This window comes from Centruroides vittatus, unplaced genomic scaffold (assembly GCF_030686945.1).
Source record: "Centruroides vittatus isolate TY-2023 unplaced genomic scaffold, ASM3068694v2 contig_1154, whole genome shotgun sequence".
Classification (NCBI taxonomy): Eukaryota; Metazoa; Arthropoda; class Arachnida; order Scorpiones; family Buthidae; genus Centruroides; species Centruroides vittatus.
Window position 1 is genome coordinate 1,817,640 of NW_027120741.1, and position 12,565 is coordinate 1,830,204.

The following is a 12,565-nucleotide window of genomic DNA, read 5'->3' on the forward strand; positions in this document are numbered from 1 at the left end:
GTAGATTATGTTTCTAGAAATAAATTTTTCTATTAATGTTTTATTCAAATAGTCTCAAGCTCTCGAGAATTTCGGATGAGATAATTATTTGAAAAAATAATTAAACTCATTAAATTTTAATTTGTAAAAAATTAATGTAATTAACAGGTTAATTATTATTATTATTTAGTATAAATGTTAGATGGTAAATTTGATGGTTTCTGATTTAATTTTTTTTTTTACTACCACCAAATAAACGTTGTAGTAAATTAACTATTGCTGCTTAATGAAATCAATAATCTGTAACTAAGTTCGATTCTTTAGGACCAATAACTTTGTTGGTTATATGACATTTTATTTAATTGTTCGAAATTATGTTTTAGCAATTATAGTTTTAACATCCATGCTGTTTGCATATACAGTATTTTTCTGTTTAATTTTACTAATTTTAATGAATTATAAATAAAAAGGTCTCAAGGTTATCATCGTATATAGTTTACTTTTTCCATAATTATCTTTCGGACTTTTAAGATTGTCATTTATTATGCAAACAAAAACGATTTGAAAATGGTCTTTTCTATATTGAACGGTAGTATCTTGAGTATTAATGTTCTCTCAAACTCCCATCAACAGAATGAAAGCGTCACATTTATATCTTCTGCCACCATTATCATTACTAGTGGATAACTCTCTTATGGCATGTAATTCGTCTTCTAGATAAAAACACCGTCAACACTAGATTGAAATGTTCCGCCTTCACATTTTTTTCCATTTCGTAAATGTTGGAAACTGAAAAACTTTAGTCGATTCTTATTTATTCTGCTGTAAGTTATTGAATAATCACTTATTATATAAGGTCAAAATATAAATTTGATAGTTTTTCTTGTACAATTTTGTCTTCGTGACGGTTACAAATTGAACTTATTTGGTAAGATGTATTTTATATTATTGAAAATGTACAGATTTCTAGCTACAATCTTTTGAGATTCATGTAAAACATAGATAATGTATTCGAGGCTTGGTGAAAGATATTACTGGAAAGAAAACGAGAAATCTAGTTAAATCAATCATGAATTTCAATATTCGTTGACATTTGGCAAGATACTTTCTCTTTTGAAATGTTTTCTCCTTTATAACGGTCGTAAGAAGAAAAAATATATGATTGATGTTAAATTTAATTTATTAAAAAATAAATTTCTAGAACATGAGAATAATTGTCATCCTCTGATTCATTTTGAAAAAATAATATTAAGCTGCTGTTAGTCCATATTTGGCTTTGAAGTATTGGGAGAATATGAAACTTTTGACTCTGTTTATCGCAACTAAATATTTTTAATGGAAGAATCGAGCTTATAGAGATATTAATGAATTTGAAACAATTAAAGGAGTCGTGCCATAAAGATTTTACAATGGATTAACGGAGATTAACTATAAATAGCAATTATCCAGTGGGATCCTGAGTTGTAGCATTAGTTGTTTGTTCCCTGGTCGTGTTAATCTTCATTTACTCCCGGAATATTAAAAGATTAACGTCACCTGGTTGATAACGATAAGAGTAGAAGGGTAATAAAATCTATCTAGCGCATGCTATACGCCTCTTTTGCAGGATATTAATTTTACATTTCCTACTCCGAAAGTAACTCTTGTTGCTTGCTAAGAAAACTTATAGCATCTTTTCGGATGATGTGAAGAATTTCAAATTCTTCCAGAGTGATTTTCGATAAAAATTATAATCCGTCAAGACAAATACAATTTTTGATTTAAACGGGGAAAAAAGTTCGCTTTATCCTTCTCTTAAGAAAATTAAAACTCCAAAGCTATCGCCTATCCTGTTTAGATAGCTATTTAAATATTTAATTTTATTTTAAATTAAGTACGAAAGTTAAGATGATAAAGTATTTATAAATTAAACTTTGTGTACGGTAATTTCCTCCTCATTCTCTATTTAATTAAGAAATTTATAAATCTTTTCTTTAATATTTTGTGATTATCGTAAGGTAAGATTAATTTATGGTTAAAATTTAGTTGTTTATCTTAAAATGTTTTACTATTAACAAAACTGATGATATAAAAGGAAAGTGCAGGTGAAATTTAGAATTAACAATGGTTATTGTTTAGTTTAATTAGTTTACTGTTATAAATAAAAATTCAACATCATCATTATAACTTATTCTATAGATGAATTTTAATAATAATAGAAATTAATTAACTTTTTTAATAAAGAAAAATTGTATTTTGTCAATGCTTAACTGTGGTAATTTAACCAAAAGTACGTTGTTTTTTTATAATAAGTTTTAAAGTAGTTTTTAATGCAAAATTATACTCATGTTATAACTAATGTTATTTAATTTTAAACATATTTTAATACATTTATCTTAGAAGCTAATGAAATTTTATTAACTGTGTGAAAAACGTTCGCATAAGTTAGTTAATCAAGTTTTCCTAATGTATGGTATTCTTATAATGCAATTTCTAATAATGATAATTAATATAATTTAAACAAAATTTCATTACCCGGAAAAATTATTATAGAAATTTAATTTCAGCAATAAAATATTGAAATAAGTTACTAATGGAATTTATTTACTACAGTAAATTTTATTGGAATATGATTTTTTCCAAAAACATTTTTATGAAATTATCTTCTTTGCGTATGATTCTCCTGCAAAAATTGATGAATTATTAAAATTAAAATTATATTGCAAAAAAAGGAAACTTAATTACTACAAATAAATTTCACTGGCAGCTTATCGCAATACTTTATTATTGTAAAAAAAATTCTTCTCTCTGAAAATAGTAATTAGAATGCATTAACCACTTTTATTGAAATGGTTATTTCGTGAAAGTTTATTACTACAATTGAATTTCAGTTAAAAGCTTATCATCAATAAGTTTGCTGAAAGTTTCTTAAAAAGCATTTTAATAATAAAATCTGAACTATAAAATTATAATAAGCTTATCAAATATTCATTTATTTAATTTAATAACTTAAAAGTAATTTATCCTGTTAAAATAATCCCATTTAAATCAATTTCGACAATGTTGTTTTAACATTCTTTTTTTTTCCTAATTAAAAATTTTATTTTTTTAAAGGAGAAAGGCCGCTTCTTCTTATTGATGCAGGAAAGAAAACAAAAGGGGAAAAATCGAGAATTTTTATGGTTGCTTCTAGCTAAATTTGTTAAAATTAGAAGGTAAACTAGAATATGTCGCTTAAATTACTATTAAAATTGATTATTACACTTGAACTGTATATCAGTTCAATAAAATTGAAGTATGTTTTTTTAAAATAACGTTTATCGATCCTACTGATCTCTCTCTCTCTCTTTATCTAGCATTCAATAATAGAATAATTTTCTTATTATTTAATTAAATTTATAATTCTATATTTAAGAACTTAAACTTTATTATTTATACATATTTTTATTGTATAAAAGTATTTCATTAGAAATTCGTTTCTTTATCAATATTTCTTCGTTCAGATAGAGATAGAAGCAATTTTAACTTTCTTATCCGAAAATTAAATTTTCTGATTTATGTTCCGTCATCAATATAGTAATTTTCTTTCTGTTTTTAATATGTTTTGTAAAACTAATTTTGAAAAATTTATCTTTTAGAACTTATCGGAATTCGTAAAATTAAATTTATTTATTACTTTGAGTGAATCTTGTGATTCTTTAAAAGTTTAAAAATGAATAAATAAATCCAAATTAAATATTTCTTTAAAAGTTTCAATATTTTCATATAGTTCTGATTGAATTTTTATTCTGTTTTTTTTTATAAAAAGATTCTTTCTTTAATATAAAATAAGTTGAAAATAGGAAATAAAAGAAAAAAAAATCACGAGGTATAATTGATTTTTCTAGCTAATATAAGATCATTGATATGACTCAGGGAAACTTCCTGTGGTGGAAAGCCATTCTAGGATTAGAAGAAAAGCACAAGAGTGGACTTACATCACACCATGAATAATAAGAAGTCTGCTTTATTTTTGGCTGTTTCATAAATGAGAATAGTTTCTCCTGCTGAGGGTTGAACGACCTAGATATCATTTGCTTTAATTTCAAAAGTTAACGGTATTAAAACACGAATTTAATAGGAAAAAAAAGAACGCATGGTTTCTTTACAGAGACGATCTTCGGGAATATAATGTATGAAAAACGCAAATAGTTTCCATTCATAATATAACTAATAACTTAAGGAACAAAGTTTATCTAGAGGAAGGAATCGATAAATGGATGAAGAAGCCGTTGTTAATTAAATTATGGCCTATTATGCATTTTATTGTATATGCTCTTGGACATTAATCAAGAGTCAATGTTTTGATGATTAGAAATCGTCTCTTATCATTTTTCTTCTTCCAGGATGAAAGGAGTTGCTTTATTAAAGGAATTTTAATATAATCTTCCGATATGTTCGATCAATTTATTAATTTTATTTTCGGCTTTAAGTTTAGATAGACTAGTCAGTTGCTCCTTTCAAGATTCATCTGTTATGGACGGTTAGTTGATTATTGCAATCGATAAAACTTTACACGTGAGAATTTTTGCTTGTAATAGAAAATTAAAATTTGTTCTATTGGTTTTGTTTTTATGTTTTAAAATATTTATACAAGTTTGGTTTACTGTTAATCAATTTTATTAATTTACTCGAAACATATTGGATTTACAATATGCTGATCTCAAAAATGGATAAATATCTATTCTTTGGCTTTCGTTTAATATTTTGCATAATGATAGATTGTTTTTGCATCAACTATAGATATAGATGTTCTTAAATTATAAATAGATGATATATAGATTCACATACGTAAAAAATAGATTATATCTAGTTCCTGGATATAGACTCTACATATATCATCTATATACTTTACATAATGATCTCTGGGATAAATCGGTATTGATAACTCTCCCAAAGATCATTATGTAAATGTAATTTATTATAAAGATAATTATAATATTCATAGAGATGGATCTGCAGTAGTTATTACATTTTAAAGCAATAATTCAATATTATCCTTTAAAATATTATCCTAATAACTGGCGTTAATATAGAGAATACAAGTTTTTACAATGTAAACATCCAGGAAAAGTCTTTATCGATGGATAGATTATTTTTTATGGAGTGTTTGCAGTGTAAACGTAGACTCTTCTTTACTTTCGGGCGTTGCGTACTTTAAGGTATTTTACATTTTAAAACTTTATCCAAAGAATTCTCTTTTAGAAGTTTCTTTCGCCATTCAAATGTTTTTCGTTGATGTTCACAGTATTGCGACAATGTGCTGTCATGTGTGCAGGTAAAATATCTCTTTTGGGATGTATAATAAATGAATCCAATCGATTATTCCGTGTTTTACAATAGTGAGATCTTATCTGCTTAACGGATATATATTACGAAAAGATTTTTTATAACTGCTATTGATTTTCTGATTGTCCTTTATCTGCATCCTATATCTGATAGATAAGTATCTTATTTATTGTAACATTTTATAAAGTTTTTTTAATACAGTTTCATTTATTTTAAACTAGATTCGGTACTTCGTGAATATTTATACAGAAATTTAAAGGAACTTCAAATAAATAAAAAAATAAATAAATTCTCTTATCGATTGTTGAAATAGATGTTTTAAATACAACGGATTTTATTAAATTTTTAAAAAGTTAGATATTTCTCTTGTATAGTCAGTTCATTCCTTTTAAGATATTTTGAAGGAAAAACAGGAAAAGAGTTCTTAAATATAACGACAAATACCAAACTCGAATTGCACGTTTTCTTTTGAAAGGTTGTTGAAAAATCTTTTGTCAACTCCAACATACTCGTAGCTAACAATAGAATTTCTGACATCTTTCAATGTCACCCAAGTAAAAAGTTGTCGACAAGAAATATGTCTGTAGTTCTTTAAATATAATACTAAAGAAAAGTTTTTCTTGTGCATGATTTCGCATATCTTGTCAGGTTAGAGACGTTTATCTTCGCATAGTTTGGATGTAACATTATCGTCCATGAATATTAATCTTGTTGGCAGATTTAATGTCTTTTACAAGCATTTTGCGCTTCGTTGTCTAATACATTAAGAAATATTCGTACTATATATAACGAAGTAGTTTTATTCTTTAAAATATTCGTCAGATTTAGTGTTTAGGCAACATTTCTTATCTTATAAAATTTTTTTGTTCTTTGAAAGTAGGCCTATATCGATTTTACAATTTTATCAATAAATTTTTCTTAACAAGAATCGTTAAATATTTCTATTATAGATTTTTAGTTTAAGAAAAATTAATTTAAAAAATATTTGATGTTATTAGGCTTTAATTTTCTTAATTAATCAAATAAAAATAGTTTGAAGTTCATGAGTAGTCTAATGATTTTGAAAATGATAACATATTTATGATAAATTAAATTTTCTAACATAGTTTTGTAGCGGTAAAAACAGAAATATGCCATAAAAATTGTACATTATCTTTTAACGCGTTGATAAAACATAAATTAGGTAAATCTTTAATATTATATTTTATAATAAAATGTAGTACTTCAATTGATAAATGGCAGTATAGATCATATTTTTGTAATGAAAGAAATTGTATTTATTGAATATAACAGAAGTTAACTTTTGTAAGTTTCGCTATAACTTTATATATTTCATTGAAAAATACAAACTTTTTATTGGAAAAATAATAGAAACGATTAAATAAACTTTATATTGAAAGAAAAGACAGTAATGATTGTTTGAATTAACAATGCCTTTTCTTTGAAAATAATAAAAGTCACGAAATAAATTTACAGACCACAATATATGATTTTAAAGTAAAAGATTAAAAACTACAAAACTATTTCATCGCTTTATAAAATATCGATAAGTATTTTATAACGAAGCCAACTACATAAAGATACTCCGAAGAATAATTTGAAAAACTGCTTTTAAATTAGTTCAATTGGTTCAAATGATATTTTTATCCTCTAGCACTTTTAAATGAACACATTTCATATTTTTCGGAGACTTTGAAGCTAAATTTATCATTGAGGTGGCAAAAACCGCAATAAAATAGGGGAAAAAATGTCAGGTTTATGTATATTAACCAATAGCAAAGATGTTGATTAGAGAATGAAGAAAACTTACATTTTTCATCATAGAACGGAAATTTATAAGAAAGCAGCACATTAATCTTCCCCTACGAATGACTATAATGCAAAACTAAATATATAATCTGAAGCTATCTTTACTTATTCAGGTTGACTTTAAAAGAAGTCAATTCACTTTATATAATAAATCATTTATATTCAAAATATATTCTATCTTAAAATTTTTATATATCTTTAAAGAACAGTGTGTTTACTCTAGACTTGTAAGAAACAAAAATCGACATTTTCAACTTTATTTCTAGTATTTTCTTTTCAAAAATAGAAATTGTATTTGTCAGTTTTCTCGATAAATATTTAAATTTGATTTTACTTCGTTTACTTAATTAAACAATATTCTGACATATTTTTCTTATTCTTTAAACTTGTTAATAATTAAAATACTATATTTAAGTTTTAGCTTTCAATGAAATTTCATCAAAAGCGACATTTATTGTTTTATATTTACTGATAATTAGAATATTTTATTTAATTTTAAAATAAAATTTTGGCATCAATATGAAATTGCGATGATTTTAATTGATAGATTTTTTTCGGGAAAATTTCTAGCAAACTAAGACAAATTATATTATTCATTTTATCTGAAGAGGTTTGCTGTACTTCAGACAAAATGATGTCTAAGCTAAATAATAGCCGATGACGTAAATCAGTATTAAATTTTAGCTATCGACAAATCGATAGCACTTAAAATTCATATGCTTATCACCATAAGCGCCTTTTATAATGAAAATGCGTCTTAGAAGTAAACATTCTCAGCGAGAAACTTGTAGACAGTTCTGAATTTGTTAAACTTTGAGGAAGTGCAAAGGATACAGACGTTACCTTTTGTATCGATGCATCTTTATTATATAAGAATAATGAAAGTGATGGAGAAACCATTAAACAGTTTCTATAAGAATAAGCAGAAAGCTGCAGACATCGTACTAACAGTTAGTGTAAGTAAGAATCAGTAGCTTCCATTCAGTAGCAGACGGTTGAGACTTTTTGAAATTTTTCAATTCTAGACAACTTCTAGAGGAAAGATAGGAATTGTGAACACCGTTTTCTAGTCAATGCGAAACTACAAGGACCATCCTGAATTCGGAGTGTTTTTTCAGAATCCGAGGTTGTCACTTACAGATACAATTCTGTTACAACTCAACGTGAAAGAGATTCTCATCTACAAATCCAAAATCGAAGAAATAGCGAACATTTTCTGTATTAAACCGCCATTTTATTTATTTATTTATTTATAATAGAAAAAAACTATATATATATATTTCTAAGAGCATTTTATAACTCGGCGGTGATCAAGTGGCAACTTTGTTTAAATCTGAAATGACAAGATAATCTTACATGTGATTTGGCCCCGAAGAAAAACGCATAAGAAATTATCGATTGCATTTTTTTTTCTTTTTCAAATTCTTAACTAGAATTTATTTTTACTAGAATTTACGTTCAAGAATGCCATTTAAATATGTGTTATTTTTCGTTCTTTCGAAAATTTAATTTTCGTATCTATTTCTTTTTCTCTTTCTTTTAGAATTTTTATTTCAATTCTGTTTAATTGATTCATAAGTTTATAAATATTTAAATATTAAAGAAATAATAGTGTAAAATCTACTCTTTTTAACAACAAAATGATTAAAGTACTTTATCATTTTGTCTATGAAGAATATTTTTATTGCATATTTACTTGAGTAATTTCTCTTAAAAATTCAATTTTTAATGTATATTTGTTAGTGATGATCTTTATAATTTATTCACTTTAAACGAAAAATCATACGGAGGAAAGAATTGATAATTTTTCATTTGTCTATAAATCAATAATTTTCAATTACAGTATTGATTTAGCACCGTGCTTGATACATTTACTATTCTGTAATAATTAATGAATAGTTTAAAATACTTTTATGCTGTTAAAATTTAATATAAGTTTAAACAGCTTTCGAATTTCAAAGTATTTTTTCGTTACTTTCTTCGAAAACAAGTGAGCGAAAATGGAAAAAATACATTTTTTAGTATCTTTTTATTTCATTTTGAAAGGTGGAAATACTTTTATATTTTTTAAAATGTTGATTTAAAAACAATTATATGATTTAAAATATATTTTAAATTTCATATAGATAAATTATATTCATTAGATCAGTATGAATTATAAATGTCTTCGTTTAATAATATCTAATGTAATGTGATATATGAATAGATGACTATAATGATAAAGCTATTATTACGTTGCATTATCACATTTCATAACGATTTTCACTAAAAATGCTTTGATAAAGAATAATTTATGTAACGTTAATTGAATTTTAATTAAATTCTTAAACTGGAGGCTTCAGTAATAAAATTAATTTATATTCAAATTGTTGTAATATTTAACTGGTAAAATTTATCGATGTTTATAGGATATTTAAATATTTGAATATATTATTTATTTTGCTAGATTTTGACGATAAAAATACAAGAAAATAGTTTCTACATTTTTACAAATAACACAAGTAGGTTGTAATTTTGTTTCTGCTTTCAATAGATGGAGAGAAGAGAAATTAGATGTGAAGCCGTCCTCTTTTCAATGGAACTAAAGCTTTTCCATAGTTGAGTGCAACAGATAACAGGGAAGACAGTAAACTACCTTTTCCAAAGAAGTTTTGTTGATTGGAAGTCCTGATCTTCAATCGATGACCAGTAATTCTAGAAAATGCAGTGAAGAACACCGAAAAATGCGATAAAGGTAATTTCACACCTGTTAGAAAAATCGCTAACGAATTTTTATTATTTTAATTTAAATTTAATGCAAGTAACCTTTATTTTTATTCAGAAAAATAATAATTACAATAAATTATTTAAATTAAAAAAATAATAAATTTATCAATAAATTTACTTTTAATTTATTCGTGTTTTTTTTAGTCTTGAATTTGTTCATTTCATTCTATATTTGGTTCATATATTTAAACATTATCTTTTCTATTTCATAAAAATATTTTAAAAAATGCAATTTAATCGCTTCTTAAATGAAACGTGAAGTAAAATAGGAAATTTCAAAGATTAACTTTGAAAACTATTAAAGTAAAATGCATTTAGCTGAAGAGAAGGACAAAAAGGAAATGTATGTATAATCATTGGATGTTTTTTAAAGTTAATAGGAACAAAAAATGTTGCATGTTCAGGGGGATATTTCCTTTTACATTTAATTCATTAATTTTAAAATTTAATGATATTTTCTATAAATTACACAACTGGTGATGATGATGTCTGCTTGTTTATTTGTATCTCAGTCGAAGTATCCATTAAAGAGCAAAGGGATATAAATCTTAACTTCAAAAGCAGTCATCTCCAAACGATTAAATTGCTTTGTGCCTCCAATCGCTTCGTTAATTATGCTTGGTTTAGCATAAATTGCGAGGTATAAATTAAATATAAAATCATCAAACTAATATCGAAGATTTACTTTACGGTAGAGTTATTATTGATCCGTTCATTCTATGGATTTACATACTGTATAGATAACGTAAGAGTAAAACAGTTTGCCTTATACATAATAAAATATTTGTTTCAAAGTGAGTTATTCCTTAGTGGAAAAAATATACATGGAATTAGGAGCAAACTATCATATTTGGCTAGTAAAAAGGGAAAAAATTGCAACTTGATATACGGCTTGTTTACTATATATAAGCTTACAGAAAGGAAAGATGCCAGGCAAAGTTGTTTTTATATTTTCAAACTTCATCTCCAGGAAGTGGTGTCAAGTCTCGAATTTATGAACCACGACTCGACACCAACCTAAATTAGTTTCTGTTATAGCAAACTATCCGCTTGTTCACGGCTCCCGTCTCTTTTCTTGCTTGCTGCACATGGTTAATAGATGAAGTGATATTGTCAGCAAAATATGACTACAGTTATACGTTATTCGTAGCTAATCTTAAACTAATATCTATCAATCTAAAATAAATGGAGTTGATGCACACCGAGTAAATCTTTCATAGCAACGAACAATAGTTTAATCGATTTAAATTAAAAATGCAGACATTCGTCTACAGATCTCATTTTAAATTATTTAAATGTATCTCTACGAGAATTAAAGAAAGTAATGCCGATTGTTTAAATTACCTTTTTGTTGAGTGCGACAATTTTCAATTGTTTTCTATAAAACTTTCATTTATCGAGAAGTTTTAACTTAAAAGAAAAAAGAAATTTTTCAATCTTTTTTTTAATAACATTCTTTGAATTGTAAATAAGAAGCGAAAAGCAAAAAAATAATAATAATGAAAAATAAATTTTATTGGAAAGTGAATGAATAAATGAAGAAAAACTGTCAATATTGCATAACTGCGAAATTAAATACGAAATTTCTTTTCATAGCGGCGCAGTCATTTACATTTTATGTCATAGAAGAGTGACACTATTGTATGGTTGCAAATACCATTAGACGTTTTTGACACCGTTATACATGTATATACGTCAATAAATAAAAAGAAATTCTTTGTAGGATGCCTTGCAGGAATAATAAGACAAGTGTACATTTCTAAGAAATAAATATATCATCACATTTCTTTTTTGTTTCTTATATATTACAGTAGTTAAACAGTAAGATAACAGATACTTTTCCTCTGTTTTAATAAAGAAAAAAATGTCCTTATTGCATAATACTTTATTAAACTACTAATAAAATGTTAAAGAAAAATATTGCTGTGAAAGTGCATTGATAGCGATATTACGTATTCTGTATAGAACGCATAAATATTTCGAATAAAATAAAATCGAACGTTAATGCTTTTTTCTTTAAAAATAAATTTTGAATTTTATCGATTATTAAAGTAAATGCATAATTCTTATATTAACAAAAAGAATTATTTTCGATTGATATTATCAAGATTATATAATTTGATAAGCAGAATTTATTTAATTAAACTGTTTAAGATATTGTTTTAAGTTTAAAAACTATATTCAAATTATAATAATTGATTTTACTATAAATATAAATATAGATTTTTTATAATGAATTATAAATTTAATAATGCAAAATTATTTATAAGCTTGTATTACATTATTAAATTACATTATCTTGTTCGATAAAAACTGATATCAATACACGTATTTAATAATTAAATAGAAGAAAAATAAGGAAACGATTGTATAAAAAAAATAAACAAAATTGAATACGTTATTCAAGTCAAACAGTAAGCTGCTGTGTAAAAAGATTTTTTTTAAATAAAATTATCTGATCTGAGAAACAAATTGGATAAGAAAAATTCAATCTGTTTTCGTATTCATTAAAAGAGAAAGTTAGTAATGTCGCTTGTTAAGATGCTTACTCCGATAGTAAATCGAACAAAATAACAATTTCCGACTTAATAGTTACGAAGAAATTCGAGATTGGTTAATTTAGTTAAATTCCATATTCATATATTGTGATGTATATACGGGTTATTGTAATATTAGATGATCTGACAATAATGCGAGGTCGGTA

General features: G+C 25.1%; 1 long non-coding RNA gene across 2 annotated transcripts in view; it reads left to right on the forward strand.

The window, feature by feature from the left end:
• Nucleotides 1–407: 407 nt before the first annotated feature.
• The window catches only part of LOC136978875 (uncharacterized), a 37,217-nt gene continuing 25,059 nt past the window's right edge, over nucleotides 408–12,565 (forward strand). The window contains exons 1-3 of one of the 2 annotated variants that reach the window (XR_010881298.1): nucleotides 408–803; nucleotides 3,076–3,173; nucleotides 9,629–9,829. This is a non-coding gene — a long non-coding RNA (uncharacterized lncRNA). The remainder of the gene's footprint in view (nucleotides 804–3,075; nucleotides 3,174–9,628; nucleotides 9,830–12,565) is intronic. The other variant, XR_010881297.1, reaches the window with a different exon arrangement.